At 41.7% G+C, this 13,845-nt stretch overlaps 1 pseudogene; it reads left to right on the top strand.

Annotated features, from left to right (window-relative positions):
* The first annotated feature begins 9,430 nt into the window (after positions 1 to 9,430).
* Positions 9,431 to 10,070, top strand: LOC132226569 (small ribosomal subunit protein eS8-like; annotated as a pseudogene).
* The last annotated feature ends 3,775 nt before the right edge of the window (positions 10,071 to 13,845 follow it).

The following is a 13,845-nucleotide window of genomic DNA, read 5'->3' as shown; positions in this document are numbered from 1 at the left end:
CCCACTGGGGATTGAGCCCGCAACCTGAGCATGTGCCCTTGACCTGAATCGACCCAGGACCCTCCAGTCCATAGGCCGGCACTCTATCCACTGAGCCAAACCAGCTAGGGTTAATCAGACCTTTTACATTGACCAGAGAGAGTAAGAATAAAAAAGAAAAATACAGCCTGCTATTTATTAGAATGTAACAAAAAGTATCTGATCAAGTAACAACCTTGGCTATTACTTTGATGAGTGTTTATTATCTATAATTTTCCGCAATATATTTTGAGTGGAAGAGTATAATATATATATATTTGCTTGCATCTATTCTTTGACACTGTTGTTAACATGTGAAGTATTCTAATCAGGATTTCACGTGCTAAATGAGATTGTTAGCATTTGGGAAAATGCTATTCAACTTTCTATCTATCATAGTAAAAGCATAATATGCTAATTAGACCAGATATCCTTCCGGACATCCTTCTGGATGAAGCCGGGGCTGTGAGGGAAGCCTGGGTTCTGGGTGCCAGAGGAAAGCTGGTGTCGGCAGCCGGGGGAAGGAAGGCCTACACTTGCACAAATTTTGTGCATTGAGCCTCTAATATTCTATAAGAAATTATGAACAGATTTTAAACATTGATATTTACATTTGTACTAGAAGGCTTATTAATGAGCATAAGCAATTCTAGAAATAATTTTTAATGATTGATAAAAGTAATGTTAAAGATAAATGGATAGAAAAATACAGGTGAGCCAATGTCTTCATGAACAGGATATGACAACTGGATGAACTCAGAAGTCTAACCTCTTCAGAGTCACTCTTTAATAAAATCTGTAAACATTTTCTAAGTGAGTATTCTGCTGCCAGACTTTAGCAAATCCTGCAGTCAGTATTTATTGCATTATTGTTTTGTAGTGACCTCTAAAAAATATATGACAGCCTAAAAAGAACAGAGAGCTGAAACATCACCATGCTTAACAACAGTTTGTGTGTGTGTGTGTGTGTGTGTGTGTATATAATGTAATTCACGTATGTATGTATGTATGTATGTATGTATGTATGTATGTATGTACTAGAGTAATAAGAGGTAAGTATATGGCAGAACTCAGCCTGAGAAAATTTGCTTGTAAACTTCCAGGTAATACAGTTTTGGGGAAGAAATCAAAAGCTCCAGCCAGCTATATTTGTAGGGGCTATTACTATTTATCAAAATAACCTAAACAGCCAAACTGAATTCACTTGTCTTGCAATAATGTGAAAGGATGATTTTTTACATCATTCATTTCTAATTAATTAATCTTACTCATGAATTTCTACCAGTTTATTACACAAGATATAAAATTAAAGTTAAACACATGATGTTGATTTTGCACATTTATGCAAAAGTAGCATTTACCAAGCAACCATCATCATGTTGATGTATGTCATTTATTAGTAAATGCTTGTCTGAATTTTATCTGATTTGATCATTTTATTAACATATTTTTGTTATTTTATTCATTCTGGCCTTTAGCAAATACAATTATTTGCTAATTTAATTTTTAAACAGAGTGATGTCTGGAGGCAGATTGCCTTGGTGCATACTCTGGTTCCACTGCTTATCAAATGTTATAAATTCTCCCTCCTACCTGTAAAATGTTGAAAATAAACTTGCCCACTTCATAGGGTTGTTGGGAGGATCAAATAAAACAATCCATGTGAAGAACACAGCACGAAGGCTGACACAAGATATGTGCTCCATACACATTACCATTGGGGGCAGGTGGGGCATTATTTGGGAATAAAGAAGGTGAAAATGAAAGAAAAAAAAACCAACTAAAATTAAAATATAACTTTTCACCAATGTATTCACCTTTGTCTAATGAAAAACCTGTAAACAGCCCCTTTAGGTAATTTGTCAATTTCATTAGTTAAAATGCTCTTTCTCTCAGATTTTCTCTCCAAGGTGCTGGCTGAGTACATCAAGGAGAGGAGAGGTTTCTGAGGAAGAGTTATAGCCAAGGAAGACTGGATCTAGAAACCCATAGCGTGTCTTCTGGATCATTCAGATTCTGCTGCCAACCTTCAATTTCACCTTCTTTTCTGAGATATACACTTGTATATAAAACTTCATTCTTCACATCTACACTGGTATGGCTCATAAATATCTCCAAGCAACATAGACCAAAGAGAACTATTGATTTTTCCCTATATCCACCCAAACCCACTCCTCCCCAGTTTTCCTTATCTACTTCATCTATCATCCACTTCATTGTTCCTACAAACTGTTTTCTTTTAAAACAAACAAATAAACTTTAATCCAATTTTTTTAAAAATTCCGCTTCAGATAACCACACCCATGATGATTGGATTTCCCTTAATACTATCACGTCTCCCCTTCTTAATAAATTGGCACCTTCAGAAGAACTCACCACCCAGCCTTAATATGCTCTGATTGGACCCGAAGAACCCAGGAGAGTATAAAGGCACAGGGAAGGAGTCGCTGGAAAACTTTTTCCTCTCAGTGGCTGAATCCATGGAGCAGAATCTTTCACACTGTGTGTGTGAGGTCTGGGATTCTGAAGAGGAGTTCCAGGTACCACGCCTGATACCAAGGTCCTGGGTCCTGGTGAATCCCTCTCTACCCTGTCCTGCGACCCCTCACTTGGGAATACTAGGACATCAACCGAAAGCTGCTACTTCTACACCAGGACTGCCTGATACCGGGACCCAAAACACAGAACACATCCAGTTCTGAAACAGGGATGTCAGCCCAAGATCTGATGTCCAAAACCCAGAGCCAGAGACATCCACAGGAGTGGAGGACCCAAAGCCCAAAATACAGTAGCCAGAGGTACCCCTGGAGCAAAGAGTCAACCCCTGAGATCCAGAATTAAGAGAGGCCCATAGGAGTAGAGGAAGAACACCCAAGATGTAGGAGACAGAGTTATCTTTAGGAGTCCAGGGCCAATGCCCAAGACCAAGGAACCAGAGAACCTCCCAGGGAAGGAGGACCAATGACAAAGATCCAGGAGCCAGAGTTGTCTTCAGGAGTTAAGGGCAAACAAACAAGATCCAGGAGACAGAGAGGCCCCCCAGGAGTAAAGAGCCAACAAACAAGATCCAGGAGACAGAGAGGCTCCCAGGAGTGGAGGCTGCCCTCCAGAAGTCCTGCTTATGCTTGCTATTCATCACTTTGAATATTTCTTGCCACTCCCTTCTGGCCTGCATAGTTTCTGTTGAGAAATCAGCTGACAGTTGTATGGGTACTCCCTTGTAGGTAACTAACTATTTTTCTCTTGCTGCTTTTGAGATTCTCTCTTTGTCTTTTACCCTTGGCATTTTAATTATGATGTGTCTTGGTGTGGTCCTCTTTGGATTTCTCTTGTTTGGGGATCTCTGTACTTCCTAAATTTGTAAGTCTATTTCTTTCACCAGGTATGGGAAGTTTTCTGTCATTATTTCTTCAAATAGGTTTTCAATATCTTGCTCTCTCTCATCTTCTGGCACCCCTATAACTCGGATGTTGGTGCGCTTGAAGCTGTCTCAGAAGCTCCTTACTCTATCTTCGTATTTTCTGATTCTTTTTTCATTTTGCTTTTCCGGTTGGGTGTTTTTTGCTTCTTTGTATTTCAAATCTTTGGCTTGATTCTTGCGATCCTCTGGTCTGCTGTTGGAACTCTGCATAATATCCTTTATTTCAGTCAGTGTATGCTTAATTTCTAATTGGTACTTTTTCATACCCTCGATGGTCTCACTAGATTTCTTGAGGATCTCACTACATTTATTGGCGGTATCACCCATCTTTTTGAGGGTCTTACTAAATTTGTCGTTTTTTTCTAGAAAGTTCTTGAAAAAACTTTAAAAGTGTGGTTTTGAACTCTATATCCAATAGTTTGCTTTCCTCCATTTCTGTCATTTGTGTCCTGTTTCTTTGTCTCTGCATTTTGGCTGCTTCCCTGTGTTGATAGAGTGGCATTCTGTGCTAGATGTCCTATAGGGCCCAGTGGCTCAGTCTCCCCAATTACCTGAGGTGGACACTCTTGGTACACCCCCTTGTGGGCTTTGTGCATAGTCTTGTTGTAGTTAAGCCTTGATTGTTGTAGGTTTTGCTGGGAGGAATTGACCTCCAGGCCAATTGGCTGTGAGAATCAGCTGTGTCTGCAGTGGGAGAACTTCTGTGCTGAAGACATCCTTCTGGGGCAAGACTTACTTCAGTGGGGCTTTGGTGCTCACTGAGTCTGCCCCCTGAGTGTGTCCCTTATGGATATGAGGAGTTGTAATCTGGATGGTCCCACTCTGACCACTGGGTACACTGGCTCTTGGATCTCTAAGGCGGTGCTAATTTAGCCTCTGCCTGAGGCTACCCAGCAGGAGCTATGAAGAGATCTGCAGATTCTCCTTCTTTTTTGGGGGTTTGGAGGTGCCCAGATGAGGCCCAGCTGTGAAGCAATGCAAGCTGCTGTGTTGCCCTGGGCTTTCTCTTGGAAGTTTTGGGTCTGTCTTGCCAGCTGCAGTTTGTTAGGTAATTTTCAGATTGCAAAGGGCCAGGGCATTCACATGCAAAAGCCTCTGTTGCAGCTTGGGTGGAGTGGGGTCTCAGGGAATTAACAGGGTAGAGCAAGCAGCTATGGCTGCTCAGCCCTGCCTTAAGGGGCCCTGTATCTCCGTGTCCCAGTAATCGCTGCAAGCACCTCTGAGGGAAAGCTGCCCTCAAGTTCCAAGTTCTGCCCACTGCCAGACAGTCCAGTTTCTCCCATATGAGTCCTGAGTCCCCAGAGACTTTCCGGAACTGGAGTTCAGAGCAGTTGGGAGCTTGTGACTCCCTCCCGATTCAAAAAGAAAGCCGCGTCCTCAGGTACCAGCCCCTTTTCGCATGCTTGAGCCTTCGTACTTCTGCACTTTACTTCCACACCTCCTCTGAGTCTCAGTGTGCTTTTCTCTTTTCTTCTAGTTGTAGAATTTCCACTCAGCCAGCCTTCCTGTGGTTCTGGATGATGTCTGTTGTGTCTTTTCGTTGTACTTTTGAAGTTGTTGTGGGAGGCAGCAATTTCCGGTGTTTACCTATGCCGCCATCTTGGTTTCTCTGCACTGGTTTTTATATCCCATAGTTCTTACAGCCTGTAGGAACTTATTTCCCCAGCTTTGGGACCCTGGGCTGGGGGTCTGGTGTGGGGCTGGGACCCCTCACTCCTCTGAGGCAGCTTCTGCAGTGGCGCTCTCCCTCCCAAATGAAAAAGCAGCACACCCGGATGCTGGACCAGCCCATTCTGCGCCCCACACCTCCTACCAGTCTCAGTGTGCTTTCTTCTTTACCTCTATAGATGTAGTACTTCCACTTAGCCAGCTTTCCAGTGATTCTTAATAATAGTTGTTCTGTATTTTAGTTGTAATTTTGATGTGGTTGTGGGAGGCAGCACGTACAGGTGTTTACCTATGCCACCATCTTGATTCAGTCTAGTTACTTTTGACACTTCTAAGTTATCCCCTCCTCCCCCCGCCCCCCCAACCAAATCCTTCTAGGGATACATTTTATCCATTCAGGTGTTGTGACAGTAGTATTCTGTGAATAACATGTAGCCAGTAATTAATTATTCTAATGAAATGACAAGGGCCTAGGGTACAACTCAAAATTGTTAAATACCAACATTCCTAGACAGATCACATCTGCTGCAAAAATCCTCATCAACAGCTTCAAAGTGAAGGAAGTGACTATATTAGACCTTTTCAAAGCTCGACTGGGAGATTAATAAAAAAAGATTAAGAAAAACAATATATTGTTTTTACACACTGGCCAACAGTCAAACAACAGCAGCGTTAAGCACCAAACCCACTCAGAATCTCTACTGTCAACTAACCTTCTCAATGAGCAGGACTGAGGTAATAGGCACACGGTTTCCACTTACTCAAACACTTTGATTAGTCCTGTCTGTGTGCCCAGCTCAGCACCCAAAAGATCCTAACCCTAATTCTTATATAACCTAGTCCATTTTCACAGGACATAGCTATTTTTCTGCAAGAGAAAAGTCATACACAGCACACTGTCTGAAGAAAAGGAATCAGTGTGAAACATTCCCACAATGCCCCCAAAATGGGAGAATGAGGATAGATTACGAACTTTTCAAATCAGCCTGATGCATGCCCTCTAGTTATGAAATGAGGCTCTGGAGGGCTGATGAGCAATGGCAAGATTCTGAGTGCTAATGACTGCTACAACCACATGTACAACAGACCATGCATGAGGAATTCCTGTAGGGGCTGAGGCATCTGTAGGCTAATCCGCTCATCTATTCCCAGCACTCTCAAAGTGGGGTCCTGGACCAGCAGTCTCAATATCATCTGTAAATGAGTTAGAAGGGCAAATTCTTGGCCTCCCACTGCAGACCAGTTGAATCAGAAACGCTGTGGGTGGGGCTCAACAATCTATATTTTAAAAAACCCTCCAGGTGATTCTCAGGCACTCTCAAAATGGGAACTATTGGTCTATCTAAATCATTGCAACGATCTGCATGGTAACGTAGTCTCTTCTCAGCAAATCCTCCCAGTACCTTTTCATAGGCCAGGGGTGGGCAAATTTTTTGTGAGTGCATGCCAAAGCCAGCAAAATCTCTGACTCAAAATTCTTCTGCGTGCCAACCCTAATTTTTTGAGAACATGTTATGCCTACTTGATATCTCTTAAGGTGTACGTATATGAAGAACCTTGAAGAAATAATAAAATTCATTAGAGCGACAAAAACACAGTATATGATGATGAAAAATACATTTATTTTTTAATGTATACATGTACACTGATAGCCCGACAGAAAACTTTTTGACTCCGTTTGATATTATCAGTGGGACTTTTGCTGCTGCATCACTGATGACAGAGATTTTACATCAGGTTTATATTTCGTGACCTTCAGAGATATGCAGGAGCTACTACTTTCATCCGTCAGGCTACTCCTATTATGAGACTTAACAAAATTCATCACTGAGAACAAAGATTCACAAGCGTATGTGGATGAAACCAAAACACTGGTCGGATCTAGGAAGGCAGAGAGAGTTAAGGCAGAGGCATAGAAATTGCTCTTCCCCTCTCTCATCAATCCAAGTCTGTGGTCTTTAAGATAACTTGTTATGTAAAATTATTTATTTATCTAAGATGCACCTACACTGAATTTATCTGAAAAATAAAAAAGTCTATATTAAGAAAAAAAATTGTAAATGGAAGATTATAAGAGAGGGTTTCGCGTGCCAGCAAAAGTTAGTGGCCATGCCATGTTTGGCACGCGTGCCAGGGGTTGCCCACCCCTGTCATAGGCCTTGTCTGCATATGGCAGTAGCTTAATCCTCAGGGGGACCGTGAAAGAACATTACTGAAAAGCAGCGAGAAAAGAGGCACTGGCCTCAGTTGGCATGCTAACTTATGTATGCAAAGGGTTATGTGACCAGCAGGTCACTGATGAGCAGATTTGGCCACAACTGCACACAGCTGCAGGGTCAGAAGCATCATCTTTGTTGGCAAAGAGCTACACAAATAATTCCTTAATTAAAATGCCTGTTGTGTACCTACACAAAATGCACCACTGGTATTTAACTTATTATTATGAAAAGTCCTATTGACTATGAAATGTTGAAAATAAATCAAATTCCGAGCCATTTTTAAATAAAGAACAGCCCTAGAGCCCCCGGGAGGCTTGCGGCTAATACAGGGGGTATTTCATGAGGAGCTGCTGAGGAAAATGCATGTTTTCAAAATCCAGGTACATGAGGTAGCACTTGTTTAGCTGCCATTCAATCCCATTAGGAATAGGCTGATTAGCAGCCAAAGAGAGAAACCTGTGACCAGATGACCAACTCAAGCAAAACATATTTAGGTTTAGACTCTCTGAAGTGTTTATCCCACCCCTAAACATTCCCTATGATCAGCCTTGGCTGGGGCTCCCTGCTCCGTCAGTCATCTGATGGCTCTGCTCCTGCTGCTCAGTGTGGTCCAGGAGAGCCCACAGCCAAGCTCGTCCCGTCCAATCAACCGCTGGCTGCTTATCTGACCAGAACAGCCCCACGGGGCACAGTTCCTCTCCCTGAAATAAGCAGTCCCTGCCATTCTGGGAAACGCATTGTCGCTGGCAAAGTAGTATGAGCCCAGCAGATAACAAAGAAAATAGAACCGGAAACCAGAGTGGGACCTAGTAGAGAAAAAGAGATAAAGACGGAAGGAGAAAGGAAATGGTGAGGAAGAGTATTTAGGGCAGTAAAGCCGAGGGGCAACTGGACAAACAAGACTATCGTCACTCAAGATTAGGAAGATTCTTCAGTATTTAACAATTTGTAAATCAGGTGTCTCTCCTGCAAACAACAACAACAAATCAAAAGTCGATACTCTATCTATACCTATATAATAGTCCCACTTGTACGGGAAACAGTTTCCCTATTCAATTCAACACAAGTTATCTTTGTATTGTTTTCTACTAGTCTTTTGAAATTTCTTTACAAGAAAAGTGTAACAAATCAGGCCTGTGATTAAGGACAGTTTAGGAGTATTCCCAATTTGGGCAGATAATTTTTAAGCCATCTATTATGAGAAAAAGGCAGTTATAACTAAGACCTGATTTTATTCTCTAAAATGGCTAGAGTTATGTGAGTTAATCCTCCAACATCTACTTCTTAAGTGAAGAATAAGGCAGCGATTTTCAACGAGGATGCCTCAAGAATTTTTAAAACATGCAATGCCTGACTACTTAGTCAGGCTCACTGACCTCTTTAGATTGTCAAATTTAGAAAACGTGACAACAGCCAACACAACAATAGCTGTCCTGTGTGAATAAATCAAAATTATATCTATTTTTTGTCAGATAGGCAACAAATATATTTTTTGATGTACCTCAGAATTTTAGTAATTAGTTTATGTGTGCCATGAGATGAAAAGGGTCGAAAATTACTGAATAAGGTGACCCATGGCAAGTCTTACAGCCATAGAGGGCCTTTCTCATTTAACTTTGCGATCCATTAAATGTATCCCAGTTCATCACTTTCATTGGCTACAGCAACAGTACTGCTCTCAGATGAGTTCATCGGGATCGAGTTGCGGGGGGGGGGGGGGGGGGGGGGGGGGGATTCAATTTCTGTCCAAAGAATTATTTCCAAATTCCCACTTACTTTTTAAAAGAGGTCACTGAACACACATTTAGATGATTTCAAAGAGTGCAATTATGCAAAATATTTGAAATCTCTAAAAGAAGAATCTGCCTGATTATACTCTTTATTTGTTTTATTTTACTATAAATATTAGGATTTAGCAGGGATTTTATCACAACCTTATTTTTTGTCATAAATAGTTCAATTACATGCCACCAAAAATCTTAACTGTGACTAATTCTAATTAAGAGGTAAAAAGTTTTAAAGCTTTTCACCTAGTTAAATATGTATTAACTGCATCATCTTTGTTATTCACAAATGTTCTCTATTATGGAAATGTATCATTCTCATGCCATATGCTAATGGTAACATTTACAGAAGAAGCCAGACAGCTCTTTCCAGTGGGCACCTAGTCCTGGGCATCTCTTAGGACAACTGGCACAAGCACAGCAAGACCAGGGGCAAGAGAAAGTCCTACCACAAAAAGGGAAAATATGAGCGGGGATGCCCTGCTGCCAACCCTAAGATTGGCCCCCGACACATACACATAGTCTGCATATGTGGAGGCAACAAGAAGCACCGAGCCTTGAGGCTGGATGTGGGCAACTTCTCCTGGGGTTTCTAGTGTTTTATGTGCAAAACAAGAATTTTTAATGTTGTCTACAAAGCATCCAACAATGAACTGGTCCGCACCAAGACCCTAGTAGAGAACTACATCGTGCTCAGTGACAGCACTCGGTACCACTGGGCTGAAAGTACAGGGTCTAGCTGACTTCTGATGAAGAACAAAGAGACTTTAAACAAAAAACGATTAAAGAAAATTCAGAAGAAATATTATGAAAGGAAAAAGAATGCCAAAATCAGCCATCTCCTAGAGGCGCAATTCCAGCAGGGCAAACTTCTTGTATGCATCTCTTCAAGGCCAGGCCCCAGGCCAGTGTGGCACAGCAAATGGCTATGTGCTAGAAGGCAAGGAACTGGAGTTCTAGCTGAGGAAAACAAAGGCCAGGAAAGGCTAGTAAATCCCCTTCCCTCCTTAAAATAAAATTTAAAAAGCCAAACAATCTTAAATAAAAACAAACATATAGTGTTCTTGAACATAATATTAAATCAGAACCACCAGATAGGGAGGCAAATATGCAAATAGTGACTTTTACCCGTTTATCTCACCGATTTTACTTTTACAAGTTATCAAATCATATTTATTGTCTTAAAAATAATTCTGCACATTAATTTACATGAAACAAGTGTAAAAATATTTTAGGGAATTTTTCTGAACAGTATTTACCAACCATTTTCAACCATCATATGGTACAATGGGATCTATGTGTGCATCAGGAAGAAAAAATTAGGAAGTATATTATTGGCATGAGGAAAATTATGGTCTTTCTCAACCAAGAAATCCAGTTTCAAGAGTAAATATTCAGTTTTATACTGAAGAGTCTGACTCCATTTCTGAGGTCCAACTATCGACACTTTTAAGCCCCGCTACAACCTCTTCCTGTTCTGCCAATCTGGGCAGCGTGAGCTGATAATAAAGCCCAGTGCTCCTTCCCTTGGCACTAGTTGTAAGTTCCCACTACCAGCTAGTACCGTCATGCCAAACCCACTCGGTACCACCATAACACAGGCCAGTCACCATTCCCTAGTCTCTCTAACTATTTTAGAAACAAATTGAGAAGTCATTCATTTGTTTATATTTATGCATGGGTCATGCACATTGCCTGAACCTGACAATGTATTAAGAATTGTGCTAGGTCTTAGGAGGGCACAGGATGACAACTTAAAACTCTCCTCAAGGAATCCAATGGAAGAGGCAGTCAATAAAGTAAGGATTTCAATGGAACATGGTCATGAACTTGATACAAAATATGTATCCAGCACATTTACATTAAATTTTACGCCTAAAATTATTAGAGGAACTGATATTTTGTTAAATAATAAGAAGCCACCAAAGGTTTTGAAGGTACATTATAGTTTGAAGCATGAAGGGTTAAAACCAAGCCAGTCATTGAAACTAGGGAGAAGCAGATGTCAGATCACAAGGAACTGAGTGATAAATTAAGGAGAATGAATAATATCTTGAACATGATGGAGAGGCATTGAAAAAATGATACAAATTGCTTTAAAGAAACTTTTCTAAATCCTTAAATTCATATGGAACTATGAAAGACTCCAAATAGCCAAAGATGTCTTGAGAAAGAAGAGCAAAGCTGGAGGCATGACACTTTCTGATTTCAAACTCTATTGCAAAGTTATAATACTTAGAACTGTATAGTACCAACATAATAAAAAGACTCATAGACCAATGGAATAAAATAGAGAGCTCAAAAATAAATTCATGCATATTGTTCCCTGCATTGCTGCTAACTCAGTTTGTTTGTAGGGGGAAGGAAGGGCTAGAGCTTCCTACTCTGCCATCTTGCTGACATTTCTCAGGCAAACATCATTTCGAATAAGAATTAATCTCTCTAGCTCAACCAGCATGGCTCAATGGTTGAGTGTCAACCTGTGAACCAGGAGATCAGGGCACATGCCCTGACTGTGGGCTCTATTCCTACTGGAGGGCATGCCGGAGGCAGCCAATCAATGGTTCTCTCTTATCATTGATGTTTCTATCTCTCCCTCTCCCTTACTCTCTGAAATAAATAGAAATATATTTTTTTAAAAAAAGAAGTAATCTCTTTGGCCTGGCCAATGTTGCTCAATGGTTGAGCATTGACCTGTGAACCAGAGGTCACAGTTAAATTCCAAGTCAGGGCACATACCTGGGTTTTTGGGCTCCATCCCCAGTATGGGAAGCGCAGGAGGGAGCTGATCAATGATTCTCCTCATAATTGATGTTTATGTCTCTCTCTCCCTCTCCCTTCCTCTCTGAAATCAATAAAATTTTTTTTTAAAGAATAAATCTATTTGAATCTTCTTTACTCTCTAGTCATGTTGCTCCAAAGATTATTTTATCTAGTATCATATTTCTGACAGATGACAAAATTATTACAGTACTATATGCTCTCTCAAATCAAGCAGGAAAATAATCATGAACATTATTGGGAAGTGCCGGGGTCCAACCCCAGCAGGTCCAGGGGTCCCCAAAGGTGTGGACGGAGTCGGCGAAGAAGGAAGGACACGGAGACAGTGTTCAGTTGATCAGCAGCCTAGCCAGGATCTCCAGCCAAGTTCTGGTCTCGATCTCCAGAGCGGTTCTTCTCAGGTTCTCCAGTCAGGTTCAGCCACCAGGTTCTAGTCAGGTTCAGTCCAGGATCCCCTGCCATGCTCTCTCGCCAGGCTCTGCCTCCAGGCTCCGAGGCCAGTCCCTGTCCAGGATCCTCCGGCATGCTCTCGCCAGCGAAGTTCTTCTGTCCCTAGAGAACGTTCTGTGTAGGTTCTGTGCCTAGGCTCTGTCTCTCTTGGTCCTGTCTTCCAAGCCCTGTGTTCTCAGTTCTGTGTCTGAAGTTCTGTGTGCTTCTGTCTTGTTACAACTGTATTTATACCAGTTGATTCAATCCTATCAATCTCTATTACAACGGTTAGGGCGTTTCTTATCTCCATTCCAGGGAGAAAAGATTATGTAGTTTAAGCATGATTGTTCGTAGTTAAAGGGATTAATTACCCACCTGGCACTTAGTTGAGGGGTTTTATTCCCTCCCTAACTTCAGGGGAAAATCCCTACCTGGGGATTCAACCTTTCTCGGAGAGGTGACCTTGGTTAAAACACAGCGCCAAGAAGGTGAGCAAACATATTAAGAAAAGTATGCCATATATGCCAGGTCCCTTGAAACAGCAAGCATGGACCAGCTCCCGGCAGGGAAGACTCTGGCCTTACATTTTAAGGGACATAAGCAAAAAAATGCTAAAATTTTAAAGAGAGTAAAGATGAATAAATTTATTACAGTCACATATGGCAGAATAGATTAGCTAAAATCATTTTCAAATTGAGTTATATAAATATATATATGTACATATAGATATAGATATAGATATAGATATAGATAGATATAGATATAGATATCTCCTATCTAATAAAAGACAAAACGGTAATTGACCATACCTTCATTACACTTCCCATTGGCTAATCAGGGTGATATGCAAATTAACCACCAACATAGATGGTGGTTAATTTGCATACTAGGCTCCAAGCGGTGGAGCGAAGCCAAACGTACCCGAAGATGCCGAGTAGTGAGTCCTCACAACCCGGGATCAGCAGAGCCGCGAGGCCTCACGGCCCCGGGATGGGTGGAGCCAGGGGGGCCTCATGGCCCTGGGATCAGCGGAGCTGGGAAGCCTCACAGCCCCGGGATGGGCGGAGCCACGAGGCCTCATGCCCCAGGACCAGCAGAGCAGTGAAGCCTGACGGCTGGGGGGGGCGGGGGGGGGAGGGGCTCTGGCCAGAGCCCAGCCAGAGCGAAGGCCTGGGTCCCGGGTGCCATAGGAAAACTGGTGCCAGCAGCCAAGGGAAGGGAAGGCCTATTGCACAAATGCCTTCGTGCAACAGGCCTCTAATATATATATATATATATATGAATATATGTATATATGTATGTATGTATATATATGTATGTGTATATACATATATATGTGTGTGTGTATATATATATATATATATATATATATATATATATATATATATATATTAGAGACCTAGTACAAGAAATTTGTGCACCAGTAGGGTCCCTAGGCCTGGCCTGTGATCAGGGCCCATCAGGTTCCCTGCCCCACCCCCGGCCTCCCTGCCTTTTCCTTCCCTCACTCCCTCAGTGCCCCACC

This window comes from Myotis daubentonii, chromosome 2, assembly GCF_963259705.1.
Source record: "Myotis daubentonii chromosome 2, mMyoDau2.1, whole genome shotgun sequence".
In the NCBI taxonomy this organism is placed as follows: Eukaryota; Metazoa; Chordata; class Mammalia; order Chiroptera; family Vespertilionidae; genus Myotis; species Myotis daubentonii.
Note: the sequence above shows the minus strand (reverse complement) of the source record. Positions and strands in the feature narration are given on the sequence as shown.